The sequence below is a fragment of the Pelecanus crispus genome, chromosome 1 (assembly GCF_030463565.1).
Source record: "Pelecanus crispus isolate bPelCri1 chromosome 1, bPelCri1.pri, whole genome shotgun sequence".
Taxonomy (NCBI): domain Eukaryota; kingdom Metazoa; phylum Chordata; class Aves; order Pelecaniformes; family Pelecanidae; genus Pelecanus; species Pelecanus crispus.
Window position 1 is genome coordinate 109,883,251 of NC_134643.1, and position 16,179 is coordinate 109,899,429.

A 16,179-nucleotide genomic window follows, 5' to 3' on the forward strand; every position below is an offset into this window, starting at 1 on the left:
AGGGGGCACAGCCAGAACAGTTAATCCAAACTGACCAAAGGGCTATTCCATACCATGTGACGTCATGCTCAGTATATAAACTGGGGGGGGTTGGCCAGGGAGCAGCGATCGCTGCTCGGGAGCTGTCTGGGTATCGGTCAGTGGGTGGTGAGCAATTGCACTGTGCATCACTTGCTTTGTATATTATTATATTGTTATTATTATCATTGCTATTTTACTTTATTTCAATTATTAAACTGTTCTTATCTCAACCCAGGAGTGTTTCTCACTCTTACTCCTCCAATTCTCTCCCCCATCCCATCAGGGTAGGGGGGAGTGAGTGAGTGGCTGCGTGGTGCTTAGCTGCTGGCTGGGGCTAAACCACAACCATGTGAAAGTGTCCAGATGTTCCAATTCCTTCCATTACTCAGTAAGATACAATACAAAATCCTAGCTGCTATCCTCTTTAACAGTGCTTTCAAGTAACTGACATTTTTTCAGTTTGTATAAAGTCTGTAAATTCTAGTTCCCCAGTCCCACCCTTAGTCCAAAGTCAGGTAATACTATCATCACTTCTAGACCGATTAGTAAAAGGCAAAGCTTCTCTCAGTACAGCAATTTAAAAGCACACAAGGAACACACAGATTGACTTGAGGAGATAACGCCCCGTTATCAATGCATAGTGCAGCATATGCAGCCCTACTTCAGGGGAGATCATTGCATCCTTGCATCTACACTGGCTCATTCTTCATGCTAGAGCTGCACCAGCTGCTGCAGTGTCTTTGTTGATGTATACTGACAAGTCTGATGCCAAAAAAAGTGAATGCTCTTAATAGATTTATAATCTGAACAAACTGATAGACTTGGACAGAAAATAACACTGTGATGTTAGATGGGAAAGATGCAAATGTAAGCAAGACTAGTTTTGGATGGTGCCTACATCAGTCTTAAGGACTGGAATTATATAGCCTAACCCAAGTCACGGAATTTAAAATATGATTACTAACTAACATGTAATGGGTTGTGACATCATGGAGAACAGACTAGGTGACTTAGTGTTCCCTTCTAGTCTGAAGCTCTCTGCACCTACACAGCTGGTTACCTAAATGGCATCGATGGCTAAGAGAACTTGAAATGGGACAGTTCCATAGAGCTGGAGACAAAACAGTTTGTAGCATGCCGAATACCATGGTAAGGATACCCACTAGAATAAATGAAAATAAAGTTTTCCAGCAATTAATCTTTTCCGATTCAGACTTGGTAGATACTAAAGCACATTATACTGGAACACTAACAAACTTTAACTTTCTTCCCGTTGCATATTTGCCAGATCTTCTACTAGAAATATCCACTCCTATCCTCTCTATCCACTAATTCTGGGAAGAGAGAAGCGGTCTTTCGTCTTATACAGATAGGATTGGCAATGTCTACATGCATAGTCTGCCAGAGACAGTCCTTATGTTTAGCAATCTAGATGATTACAACTACCAAATGACCAAGGTTTTTTGCCACTTAGACAAGGCTGCATAAAAACTGCTCAGTCACAGGGTGAGGGAGCAAGGGGGTGGGGAAGAGAGATGGCCTTGATTCCCATTCAAATTCTGTGGCATAAAGCATTGGGGGAGTGGAGGGGAGGAAACCCACCACACACTTATAGTTACCATGTATGAAGTCAAGTTTTTCCAGAGTTACCAGTAAAATTTAGGTCTGATAATCTTCTTTTGATTTTTTACATTAACATGTAATCTGTTTTAGTTTCTATACTTCTATTCCTGAGTCTAACAACCAAAATGATATTTGTGTTTCCATTTATATTGGTCTATGCTTAATTCTGACCTGTTTGAAAAAAAAAAAAAATCCTCAGAACTAGAAAGTAAATGTGAAATATTGTCAGCCAGCCAAAACAAAATGCAAATAAACTATGTTTAGAAAATGTTTACATGACAAAATGAACCTTCAGGCTTTAAAACATGATAATAATTTTTTTTTCATAGAACAGCTACCTTAACACTTTATCTTACCCTAAAAAAGTGTACTCTCATTAATACTGAGGAACCACACACAAAATCCAGTCTGTATTAGCAAGAGAAATGTTCGCAACTCACTGGATGATATGAACTAAACCATTATAAACTACACATCACACTATCTCTAAGTTCTCTTCAGACTGTATAAAACTCATGATACCTACTGGACGGAAGGCAGACACATCCTGTTTAACATTTTTACCCATGGCCTGGAAGAGTTTAGGAAGGGCATTCTCATCAGGTTTAATGACAACACCAAAATGAGGTGGTGCACTCAAGGACACAGCTGCTGTTCAGCAAGACCTATAGATGCTGGAGGAATGGACCAACAGGAACCTCAGGAAGATCAACAAGGTCAGTGACCAAATCCTGACCCCAGCACAGACTAACCCCCTGCATCAGTACAGGCTGCAGAGTAGCTCTGCTGGAAAGATACTGGGGCTGTGGAATGAGCTGAGCCAGCAGCCTGCCCTGGCAGCAGAGATAGCCAGTAGTATCCTTGTCTGGATCAAAATGGTCAATCAAGGAGAGGGACTATCCCCCTCAGCATTCATTAAATAATACAGAAAACTGCATTCTTGTATTGGGGGACTGAAAACAACAAGATACTGAGCAACTGGAGCAAGTTCACAAAAGCACTTGACCACTGAGGGGAGGCTGAGGGACCGGGACTCTCTCTGCCTTGGAAAGAGGCAGCTTAGGGTGCGGGGTGGGACCCAGCAGCCTCCCAGTGCCTACGGGAAGGTCATCAAGGAGAGGGAGCCAGGGTCCTCAGTGGTGTGTGGTGGGAGCACAAGAGACAACAGGTGTAAGCTGAAACAAGGGATGTTCAGAAGGGCTATAAGGAGAAACTTCCTCCCTCATGCGGGCAGGCAGGGGTGCAGATTGCCCAGAAAGCCTGTGCAATCTCGGTCCTTGGAGGCTTTCAAGACCTGAGCAACCTGGTCTGACCTTGCAGCTGATCCTGCTCTGAAAGCAGTAGGATGGATGTGAAACCTCCTAAAGTCCCTTCCAACCGGAATTATCCTATACCTATCCTCTGCTGGAGTTTTAGAAATGGCACATATAAAATCTTTTTCTCAATTGAATATCACCTATCCATTAACTTGCAATTAAGTCGCTTGCAATACCTGTGAAACAGAACATTTTAAGTATGAGCAAGTACAGCAATTTCTTATGTAGGAGTAATAAACAAACTGAAATTACCAGCTGAAGGAGGTGACATTCTCTCCAAGTTATTCTCATTGAAGTGATGAAAAATTATAGCATTTCTTCAAAATGGATCATGAACAAGAATTATTTACTTGTCTCCTTTTTATATTTTCTAAATTTAGATTTAAAAGAAAAAAAATCAAAGTATTTGCAAATAAGTATAACCAGGCCAACTTAAACTTCAGATTTCCCAAACCTTAAAATCAATTAAAGTATTTTTTGTAATTAAACAGATTACAGTAGAAACATCTGCTTCAACTGGATGTTTTCCAAAGTATTTACAATTCAAATTTGGCTGTATTGTTAAAAAAAAAAGTGGAAATAATGAAATAAAAAAGCCCAAACCAGTAATCAGAGAGCATGACCAAGTCTTTACTTATGCCTGAGCAAATGAAAAACTAATTTAACTGCAAGAAGGCATTAGCTGTTGAAATAAAATCCTCAGCTGATGTTTGAAGTTCAAAACTCTCAGCTGCCCTTTCCAGAGAGAAATGAAGTATTTCTTCAAAATCTCCAAAAGCAGAAAGAAATAAAGTTACAAGGTTAAATGTAAGCCATTATCATATTTCAAAAGCATTGATAGGGCAGATAACCCCCCTTTCAGATGGACTCCTCTGTCCCCATTACTTTGTAATTTCACATCAACTTAAACACTGGAAGGAACTGAAGGAAGTAACCCCATCTCTCCCTGTATTCCCACACTACTTATTTCTGCTGCTGTGCCACCTACACTCTTACTGCTTGCCTCAGGACTGCGGAAGGGATCCAAACACAAAATAACCTAACAGAATGATCAGTTTTAATCTATAAGTTCCGAAGCCTCATATCACCACATATACACTTTTTCTGGCCTCATTGTCAGAGCAGTAACCAAAAATTGTTCAGAAAAAAACCCTGCACTTTGATAAAAAAAAAAAGATATGTTTTTTGAGCAAGTAATAAATAAGCAGCTTTATAGATAACACTTCTCGAGATTTCACATCATATCTGAACTCGGTATAGATTAGAATGGCATTTGGTCTTCCAATGAATATGAGAAAACAAGGAATAGACTTTTTTTTGTTGTTACACATTTAAAACTTAAAGCATATATACAAAGTAGTCAATTTTCTCACCCAACATTTGAAGCTCAATTTCCATCATCATGCTTATACAATCTAACAGATCTAAACCAAGTATCTTGAAATCAAAGAAACTACTGAAACAAACAGCAACGATAGGTTTGAAGACCTCCAGAGAAATATTCAAGCCAAAGGGAAGAAACTGTACAGGTAACCATTCAGTTAAACTCCACAAAGACAGAGACACAATCTTCAAAGAGAGTAACTTATACCGCAACATTACATGACAGACATTAAATAAATAAATTAATAAATATGAAATAATTCCATATGAGATAATTTTTCTTGAAGGCAAGGCTGCCAGATTCTAAACTTAAGCCTGACAAAAACCTGAACCCTGTACCAAAGTCAAACATGCATCTAAATGAGACTCAGGAGCAACAGGAGACATATACAAGTCAAAATTACATAGACAGTATTAGTACATTTGAAGGTCTGAGAGAAATATGATCTCTATCTCTCACTGCAGAAATGAAGCAGTCTGTATTACTGCATGCCTCCATGCATATTCTGAATTGTACAAGGTTTTACTACACATGTACCGAAACACCCACCATTGAGGAGGTAAGAAACACATGAAAATCATATGTGAAATAATATATACACATGTAACTATATAAGCAACAAATATAGCTCAGCACTGACTGCACACAGATTTTGCTCATTAGCTGAAATAATGACTACCATTGCTTTAAACCTAAAGAGCAAAAATACTTGGCAATATAATACAGTATTTTCAGAATCCCTACCTCTGATTTTAAAAAAAAATATTAATGATATAGATATCCTTCTTTGAGACTGGATTTCTCTACAGCTGTAAGGAGGAAGAAAAGAAGGTAGGTGATAGTAAAAAGGAATTGATATAATAAATTACAGAATTCTTTGTATCTTAGTGCATAATAAAAGTAGTCATTCTTCCATTTTCTACTGAAGTTTTCTGAATCTTCCATTGGCCTTTTATCAGAATGTCAAAATTTAGTTTGGTGAATGACTGGTAGCAACAGTTTAACTTCAGTTCCTGCTGGCAATAAAACCCTTAATAATTGGTACAGATTAACTTTAAGCAGCAGAGACAGCAAAGCAAAGAGAAGCTCTGACAACTACATGTGGAAGAAAAACAAATGAAAAGTACATCTGCTTTCCAAGTAATCCAACTTAAAGTTGGACAAACAGGTAGCAAGAAAGGGATGCTATTTGCAATATATAACCAAGCACTCAAAAGCAGAACTGTTTTTGCAGTAGACTAGTTTTTACAAGTAGAAACAGACTTTCCTTAAAGTTGTAATGGGTTTTAGTGCTATTTCATATTTGTTTTAAAACATTTTTTTTCAGAATATTCATGTTTATTCCCAGTTTATGATTTATTAATTCCCTCTAATTCAGGCAAAATACTGTCTCATATGACAGAATTTTTGAAGCAAAGTGAACTTTTTTTTTACTGTTATTCTTATGGCAGTTTTCTGACATCCTTCCAAACTTTGTTCTTTTCAAAAAATCCAACAATGAGCTAAACAAAAAACTCAATTTCTGAAGGCATCTACTTTAAAAAAAAAAAAAAAAAGATACTGCTATAGGGTTATACTAACCTAGACTGATTTATTACTTTAAGAACAGCATAAGGAGCTTGTTCAGTTTACAAGAAAAGATTAAGTTATTTTTAGCTTGCAATCCCACAAACTTAAACCTGGATATTCAGTTAGTAGTATTCTGTGTTATTCACAGTAAAATTCTTAAAGAGAAACTACTTTCCTGCTGCTGCCTTTGAAACCTCACTCTACAGCAAGCTTCTTGAAACACAACTCAACGGGCACACCAGTGATGCTCACATTCAACCAGTAACAGATGTAAAACGCCATTTATACAGACACAGCTTTTAGTCAGCAGAGAGAGCAGTACCACAGAAGCAGACAGGGAAGAATCTTGGTACCAAGATGAAGTAGCAGATTCTTCCTGAAATGAAGTAGACCTAGTTAGCCCTTAGAGAGCTCAGGCAAAAGTTTTATCAAGTTAAATACTAAAAATACAGGAAATGGGTAAAAAAAACCCCATCATCTTTCAGTTTTGCTATATTCTGTGGCTTTAATTACCTTTAATTCAACATTAATTCAATTACCAATATGTTTGTGCATTTAAGCTGCTTAAAGCGGCATGCTTGCATGTTTTAAGTGCGAACATCTTCCTTTCACCTGTACACTCTCTCTAGCATTTTCTGAGCAGGCACCAATCATGACACAGATCCCAAGCTTTTTTTAATTACTGCAACATACCTAAAGTTATTCTCTTTTACTACGCATTGTTGGCTTTTACAACAAGTTTAAAACAGTCAAGCCTATAATGGATTTTTGTAAGTAGATGTGAGCAAATTATTTGCTCTGACAGCGTGAGCTCTACCCACTGAACACATGGACAATGTTGAATCCAAAGCTGTAATTCTTGCTGAAAGACAGGATGCATTAGCTTAAATGTGCATTGCTTACTGTTGACTTTAAGAACAGCAAGCATCTGTCTCATGCCTGCCCGTAACAGGTCATGTAACTATATTATACAATACAGTATCATGTACAGGACAAAATAATTCAATTTATGCAGTGTTGCTTTAGAAACAAAAATATATTTACATAAAAGATACTATCCATTAAAAATACTAGTGCTGAGTTTTAAGCTACTGAAACCCTTGCCAGAGTCTTTATAAAGAGGAAAACAGTCCTTGCACTGCACTGTCAGAACATGCCTAGGTAAGACTGGAGATATTATTCAGGCTGTATCAGTGCCTCTGCTCACCTGTTCTCAACAATGGACATGGTTGAACCTGTTACTCTCACTACTCGGCTAACAGGACTCCATGAATCACACCTTCCTGCTTCTGCTTTTCCCACATCAGGTAGGAATGTCTCACCAACACCTAGAACATTTTCTGTAACATTTTCTGACACCTGCTCTTTGCAGGTGTCATGCAAAGCTTAAAAAAGCTAAACCAAAAAGAAAAAAAAAGTAACATTTACATCTAGAATATAATTGTCTCCCTTCACCAAATTATCAGAAGAGCCTTTTCATTTACATAACAACCAGAAGCTGCAAAAATAGACAATAAAGGGAAGAAAAATGAGATACCAAAATTAATGAACTCCATGATAGTGCTCCTTGAAAGTATGGGTATATGATACCTTTTTGTTAAATTTCTGAAAAGAATAAGTTAATTTGTAACAATGCTAAAGCTAATACAAGATCTGCATACAAGGCTTCCATAGTGAGAATTAAGTGTGCTAAGCTTCAGTATCTGCAGCTTGCAAGTGAGAAACTAAGGAAGAGAGACTAACCAGATCACAGGGCACAGAATACTATGCCCCTGCTGCTTATTTGCAATATGTACCACATCATTACTTTAAAAAAAAAAAAAACAAAAACAAAACCCCTGCTCTTCAGTGTATCTTCTTTGATAACTAGAAGAAATAATATTTAATACTGGCTCAGTTACTTTAAATCTTAACCCTTAAATCTATAAAATTCACCAACCTCACTCTTAGGAAGCAGCAAGAGCAGGGCTACCCCACAAGCAGGGGAGCCATGGGCAACGTCAGCACAAGTGGTGCCTCCTGAGCAGAGCCAGAGCCACAAGATGACAGTAACTGGTCTCACCGAGCAGTAGGCAAAGGAATGAGCCAAGATCAATCTAGAAAATCTCACAGACAATTCAGGACCAGGCAGGAGCAAGGCTAGAAACAGCCATTCACAGTACAAGATCAGGTGCCCGGCCTGAGCTTAAATGGAGCAGAGGGTGTGGGCCAGGGTCCCAGGTGATGCTGGTCAGGGCAATTAAGGCCTATTAGCACCCTCGGGGCCTTGACACTCAGCACATTTTTTTTTTTTTTTTTTTACTCCACTCACCACAAATTTAAAGTCAGTTTTCACAAAATTTGTTAAAATGGGTACTTTTCTGTCCCACAGGGTTTAATTCATTTTGGAATAAAGTGCCATTTAAATACCTGAACAAGCTTTAAGCAGCTGAACTATAAGGCTTAGCACTGAAAAAATGATTTACATACATCTTTCATAGTCTTATATTAACAATATTCCTGTTTTTAATGGCTGTTGTGCTTATTATCAAAGAGCACTGCATGAAAATAAGGATACTGGTCCAAAAAAAAGCTGAAAGTAAGCTCAGAAGAGTTCATCTTTGCAGACAGTATAGAGACAAAAAAACCCAAACAATATGAAAGGTCCAAAACAAATTAATATCATCTACCAAAGATGATTTGAGAATGCACAAAAAGATGCTTGGCAGCAGGGTAAGCTACAATAGCAGAAACGAGGCATTCTCCAAAATAGCACAAATAAGAAGAAGGAAGCATCATAAAATTTGGCGAGTTAAAGGCAAGATAGCAAGATAGTCCAAAGAACGTTTGTGGAATCAGTTATAGAAATTAATATTAAATCCTTTTCAAAGCACAATGGGAGCAGGAAACATGCCAGGAAGTATGTAGCACCTTTTGAGGAGTGATGTATAAGAGCACATGCAGAAGATAAGTCACCAGCTGTCATTAAGGAAGGGAGCTTCCTGTGCTGATGTTTTACTTCACGAGGAACTCAGAGGGCTGGGCTCAAACCTTCACAGAGAAGGCTGTGAAACAAACACACAAAGTGAACATGAACAAGTGAGCAGGACCAGATGGTTTCCACCCAAGAGCTCTAAAGAAACTCAAGGATAAAATAGCTGAACTACTAACTATAGCATGACATTAAAGGACAAAGTATGGCTACATCCAATTCTAAAAGCTTTTTCGAATATTCTATGAAAACTTACAGCTCTGTAAACTTGATGTATTTATTGAGCAAATTAGTAGAAAATGTAATTAAGAACAGGTTAGCAGGCTTGAAGATTAAACTTTGACATTCTGCATAAGAATCAACGTGGCTTTTGTAAAGGGGACTGATACCTCTCAAAGCTATTGGAGTTTTGTCAAGGTGTCAAAAAGCCACAGACAGGGGTCTACTTTAAAATGCAAAAGGCTTTCAGCAATGCCCCTTCCAAAGGTGCTCAAGGAAACACAGCTGCCACAAGCCATAAGATCCAGAATGAGGAAATAACTGGCTAATGCATGGGGTAGTAGCACATGGTCATAGTTTACAGCAAAGAGGTCAGTGGTTGAACTCTGCAAGGATTGGTACTGAAATCGGAGATGTTCAATTAAGTGCTCTAGATATCAGCTAGGTGGTCCATTATTAAATTATCCCAAAGAAGAGATGAACAGGAAAGTAACCGAGTGTGCCGATAATACTTAGCTATTGAAGATGATAAAGGGAAGATGACTGAACAAGACCAAACACCTAATTAGAGATGAAACATCACCTGTAACACAGGAAGTATCTCAATCCTAATTTATTGGAGACTGGGATAATATTCCAGGGAAGTTGCACCAAAGACCTTCACCCTGCTCTTACCTTCTCTTGGCATCTTTTTTTGACTACTCTTGTGGGCACAACCAGTCTCACATTCTGTGGAAAAAACACCTACAGATTATGACTAGGAATTCATGTCAGCTGGAGCAGCATGGATTCCCAAGTGACTAACCATTAAGCTCAGATAGAAACACGCATGCTGTTTTAACAAAAGACATATTTAAAAAAACAAAAAACAAAACCAAAAAATCTCACATTGGGTGAGGCGGGTACCTAATTGCACTGAGACTCTGCTTTTCCAACACATACAGAGCTTCAAATTACTCACATCATTTGGCTATTTATCCAATTCATTTAGACTCAGTTTAAACTGTATATACGAGCAGAGAGGTCACATTAGAATAATGGACACAGCTGTTATAGCTAGTATATTTACAAAACTCTTTCTGCTGTATTATTTTGTGACAAGTTCTACACTCTGAAGATGACTGCTTCTGTGTTGCTTGAACTGTCTGTGATAACAACTTTTTTCTGATCTCTGCACAGTCAGTACATCATGAACTTTCCTTTTTAAAGCAGATTTTTCTTCCTCCATTGGTCACTAAGGTTAGGTGGTTGCAGCACACATTTCACGGTGTTATACCTTAAACCTGTTGGAATAGCTTAAAGCTACTAAATTAGGTAGCAGACTACTTCTTAAGAATCATCTTTAGCCAAGAACATATGAATGTTCTGATCAGCATCCTCAAGGCAGCCTCGACCATATTTTTCACTTTAAAAAAAAAGAAAAAAAACCAAAACCACAAAAAACCCCCACAAACCTTTAAGTTGGTTGGGATCTGTCCCTCCAACACAACGTATTCCTTGCTATGCAATCCTTCACAGCTGGCACATTAAACATGCATTTAAAATTACCTTCCTGTCTATGAAGTGGGAACAACAGTTGTTTAAAAAAAGGATAAATAAAAAAAAAAAAATCATTAAAAAAATGGTTCCATTGTTTGTTAAGGCAACTGCAGGTCCCTATGCCTGATCCCTCCATTGGGCAAAATAGCAGGGACAGTAACAGAAAGTAGAGTCAGTAGAATGTGTGGATAAATATGTTTTATACTGGAAGAGTTGACATGGCTTTTTTGAAGAGAAGCCTTGAAACATATTGCAGTTCTGTGATGAACAACAAGCACATGGTTAATGATGTCCCATCTAAGGAATTTACAAAGATTTCCAAGGCTTTCAAACAAATCCAGAATCATTCACTATGGGTTTTGGGTTTGTTTTGTTTTAAAAGGAAATCAGGCAACCACCTGAGATAACAAGAAATGCATAAGCCATAGATTGTAAATCCTTGCAATTCATTTCAAAACATGTAAAAAAGGTCAATCAGGAGCAGTCAACATGAATTTACAAAAAGCAAATCATGCTCAACCAACCTCATTTCCCCCTATGACAAAATGACTGTCTATGCAGATAAGGGAAGTGTAGTGAATGCAATGTACATTGACTTTTGGAAAGCTTCTGACCATCTCACACAGCATTCAGATTTGAAAGCTGAGGAAGCCTTCGAGTTGACAAGTAAGAACACTGAATTAAGTGACTCATAAGAGATTCCTCTGGCATTATGAATAAAGCAGAGGCATGGAAAATATTCTGTACTGTATGAACAATGCATGTATTACATTAGATACAACATAAAAACATTCTGAACTTTAAAAATATACTATAAAGAAGCTCAGTGGATCGATAGCAAAAAGCATACACATGGCAGAAAGAAAAGCAAATAACTAGATATTAACTTGAGCATTAAAAGGCAGCTCCAAAACACCAATATAATTCAGGAATTAGATTAACATTTGTCATTACCTCTCTCTCCTGTCTAAAATCCTTCTTTTCACTTATTAGCAGGATCCGTTTAGGAAAGCTACATGAAATGGAGGTAGTTGAGTGAATCCCAGTTTGGTGGGGGAGTTTGTTTGTTTGTTTGTTTGAAGTGTTTCCTAATTCTCTGGAGTTCAGCAAGCACATGGTTGGTCGGTTCCATCTGACAATTTACATGAACCAAGGAAGCGTCAGTAAGAATCACAGCTAGCAAGCCAATTACAAATCAAATAGTAAGCCACCTGATTACCAATCTTTAATAAAGGTTAAAAGCAATGTATCAGGAGGGCATATTTATCAAAACAAAGTCTTTTGACAGACCTGGAATTTGTTTTCTTTTGAGAATTTGTCTCTCAGGCATTTTCCATTTTCATCTGGAATGGAAAAAATAAAAACAACACTTTCCCATGGCAGGGGGGGAAACAAAAGTAAGCTTTGGCTAGGTCTGTAATCAGATTACTCAGCAATAAAGAAAAAATACTATAGCTGATGTCTTCCATCTCCTACTTCACCACTGTTAAAAGGAAGTTAGGAATATATTAGTATTCCCAGAAGAGAAGTTAGCTGTACCACTTGCCGAGCAGTCCCTCTGAAGCTGTTTCAAGCACTTTCATTGATCCCAACTGTCTAGACAAACTGGTGTACTGGTGTCTGATAGCCAATTCCCCCATGCCATCCTTCTCATCATTGTTTTACTTTGTTTTCATGTAAGTTAATTGTTTACACACAATATTGGCCTTTTCTAATATTAAGCACAGTTCCTACTTTCATAGCTAAATAGAGTTATTCTAGGCTTTGCCAAGAAGCTACAGTATGCTATTCAGTAAAATTAGAACAAACAGGAAAATTTGTCACCACATAAAATGCAGCACTAATTCATTTTTCATGACTGGAAAAATGTAATTATAGAGCGTTTCTAATATAAAAGACTTTGCTGCATAAACTTAACACGCATTTTGCAAGTTCCAACTAATTAAAAAAATATTTTAAAAGTGAATGGTTTTAGAATATTGTATGAATTAAGGTTGTGAGAAAAGTGACAGAATATTCATTCATACTTATTGTTAATCAACCAACTGGGCTACAAAGATATTGTTTATGAGGTTTCTTTATATACCAAGATCAAATGGAATTACATAAAATAAATGACAAAATAAATATCATTCTAAAGCCATTTCAGTAAATTACTGGAAGTCACCAGTATGAACACCTAACAAGACTAGAGTTAAAATTCAGTTAAATTATCTGAACTGAAACATAAATACTAACAATTACTCTTCGCTGAAAACATAAGAGACAGAACAATAATGAAAATATCCTTGAATCAGCCCTCTGGGTTTAGTTCAGAAGTCCATTGACTGCTTCTTTCTTTTATCTAAATGCCTTGGCTAAAGAGGGTATTTTTTGTAATCAGTAGTCTAGAAGACCCAATATGGTAGAAGAGGAAGAATAATTTCCAAAGATGGGAACTTCTTCCTCTCAAAGGAAGTTCAAGTGAACTTTTCTTTCTCCCTCATTTAAGGAATTTCAGCTCAACATCTTTACACTGTGCCCAGACCAGGGTGGACAGCTAACCTGTACAGAATGCAGATATGGAACCATGGAGAATTTCACAGAAAAGAAATCTCACTTAATACTGGAATACTGGTTTATTATTTTTAGGCTGCTAGTACCTACTAAAAAATACCTCTAAAAGCAAATTTATCAAAACTATTATATTCAAATGAGTTAATCATGCAGCAACACAAGCCTGGAACACTCACTCTCATGGTCAGAAGAAAAGGATTGTACTCTTAGAGCAGGCTATATGCAGAATTAATTTGTTTTTCACAACACATGCCAGCTGTGGACTGAATTTTCAAATGCCATTATGAACTGCCAATATCATAATTCCTAATTTCTCTTGTTGTTTTGCTCATTGTACTAGTATTACACAGGGTTTGCATTGAACTGAGCCAATTCTTTATTCTATCAGTGATGAGTAATCATACCACTTTACTTGGCAGGTATTAGCTTTTTTCAGAAAAAAAAATAAAACAAATCTGGAGAGTGTATAATTTTGAGAAAACTATGAAGACAGCCCAAAAAAAGTCAGATATTATGAAGAACTTCTTAATTTCAAACAATAGAAAACTTAAAACTTGCAAAAGCCATCTTTAATAGAGTCAGATAAACCATGGTACTTCAGAGCAATGATACGTAGCATTTACACTGCAATTATTTAACAGTATGGAGTCCAAGTCAACAGAAAGGGTACAGTTTGCATAGAGCATTCACAGAAAAGAGCAATTTAAGAGCAGAGGATGCCATTTAAACATACGGAGCAGGAAAATATGCAAGTTGGATGACAGTGAACACTTCATTTCATTCCACACCTCTCAGAGGTTCAAGCATCTAACTTAAGAATCTAACATTGTCAGATAAACAGGTCTGAAAATTTGCTGTCACTAGGAATGGAATCATAAAATGAGGAACCTTCCTGTCTTTCAGAAGACCATCAGGGAAAGCAGAAGGGAACAGGGTATTGCTGATCCACCACCATTTAAGTAGGATGCATAGAATCCCAAAAGTGCAGGGGTTTGAATAATCACTCAAAAAAAATGGTGAAGTACAGACTCACTACCCAGCCAGAAGAGTTTTAATCCATCCTGTCTCACCAAGGGAATACTAAGCTTTTTTAGCAAATGAAATAAGCTATTTTACTTCACACTCTTCCTATCAGAATTGTAATATTGTGTAGCAAACACTTTATAACCAGACGGACTAGAGAGGGAATTCATGAAGCAGTATTCTCCAAGCCCTCTGGTTAGAGGGCTTATCTGAGACAGGTGACATCTATCTATCAATAAGCCACTGAAGACTTAGGTGGGAGTCTGTTCTCTGACTTGGCATGAAAGAGATGCCGAGATATTCAAGTGGTGGTCCTTCTTCACATGTGATGAGAGATCTCTTGGAAGTTTATTTAGTACATACTGATTTTCATTCATAGCTAGACTCCTAGACAAGTAACTAAACATCATCCTTCAGATATCTTACTTCCTACAACCGTGTTGTTCTAGGAATCTGGGCTACCGTTTCTTGCCCAGAAATAGAAGACAGCAGGCTAAACCAAAAGTATACTCATAATTTCCTGATGGCTTTCATCTGCCAAGAAAGATATTTACCCAACCCAGACAGTCAAGAAGTTCTATAATATCATTTAGTGAGACATCAAAAGATGTTGGCTATAATCTTCCCCCCTACATTAGTAACTTTTTGGAAAAGTAGCAGTAAATAGGGTTTATAATAGTGACTTAGCATTCATACACTTTACAAAGAGAAAAGACTGATTATGACAGCAAACCATCAGTCTCCAAAGCCAAAATGCAAGTGTAATGCAGAAAATATAGCAAACAATGTAAATTCCCTTTTTGCCTTATGAAGATCCCCAATGTAATTTCAGAACTCAGTTGCCCTCTATCAAACTAGATATTTTGTTACGGCACTCCAGTTCTTTTCTCCCTCATGTCAATTTAGCAATAAACTCAAAATATTGGAGGAGGGAAAAAAAAAAAAAGACCAAACCAACAAAAGAAAGATACTTAAGAGCCACTTTATTTTATAATCTATCTACCAAGCCAAACTGCAAGGGAGCTGTCAAGCTGGGTTTTCCCCCCCTTACCCTTTTCCCTTGGAAAGCTCCTTAGTTCTTTCAGCTTCGAAAATACAGATCATTAGAAAGGTGAACGGCCATTAAAGTTACTAAATAAGAAAACTTAACACTCAATGAAACAAAGCTTTGGACTTATCTTTTTCTAATGGAGATTAGGAATACAGTCCATATAGATACTAATACACAAAACTTCAGTTCTTACTTCTCTGTAAGAATATCTTTGTGATCCATTACAGAACATTTGCTTTTTGTAGCTACAGCACGTTAGTTTCTTTCAGACAATAATGTAAAAAGTGTAATGTAAGTTATATTCCACTTTCGAGACACAGATTAGTATCTCATTTTACACAGCTGTAAAATGCTGCTTTTTCAATATTGATTCTCAAATAGAGCTCGTTATTTTCTAATGGAATTCTGAAAAATGCTAAATACTATTAAAATGTCGCAGAGGTGATTAACCTTTTATGAAATCAGAAATTTCAGGGCACACTACCTGGGGAGGTTAGCTTCCACTGTTTGCAATTTCAGGACAGACTGCCATCATGTCAGCAATTATATAACTACTTGGGTGAACAGGCAGGGAACAGCCTTTCTGTGCCCAGGTTTCCACGTCTCCTTTCTCTGGAATAGGGAGCCTGAATGCACTTTGGAGCACAGGCTCCAAGGAGAAACCTGTGAGTGCCTCTGCCCAAGAGCACATGAAAGCTCTGAGCTGGAGCCTGGTCTATGAAGGCTTCTGGCTCCTGGCTGAAGAATTGGGAGCTTTCTAGAGTGTAGGTAACTATGAGCAAACTGCCTTAAAAATCTACAAACTCTTCACCATATCACTTTCATCTCATCTGCTGCACAACTGTTGTTTATTGAAATACTGATTGCTATTAGCAATGTGAAACAGGCAACAACATGAAGTTCCATC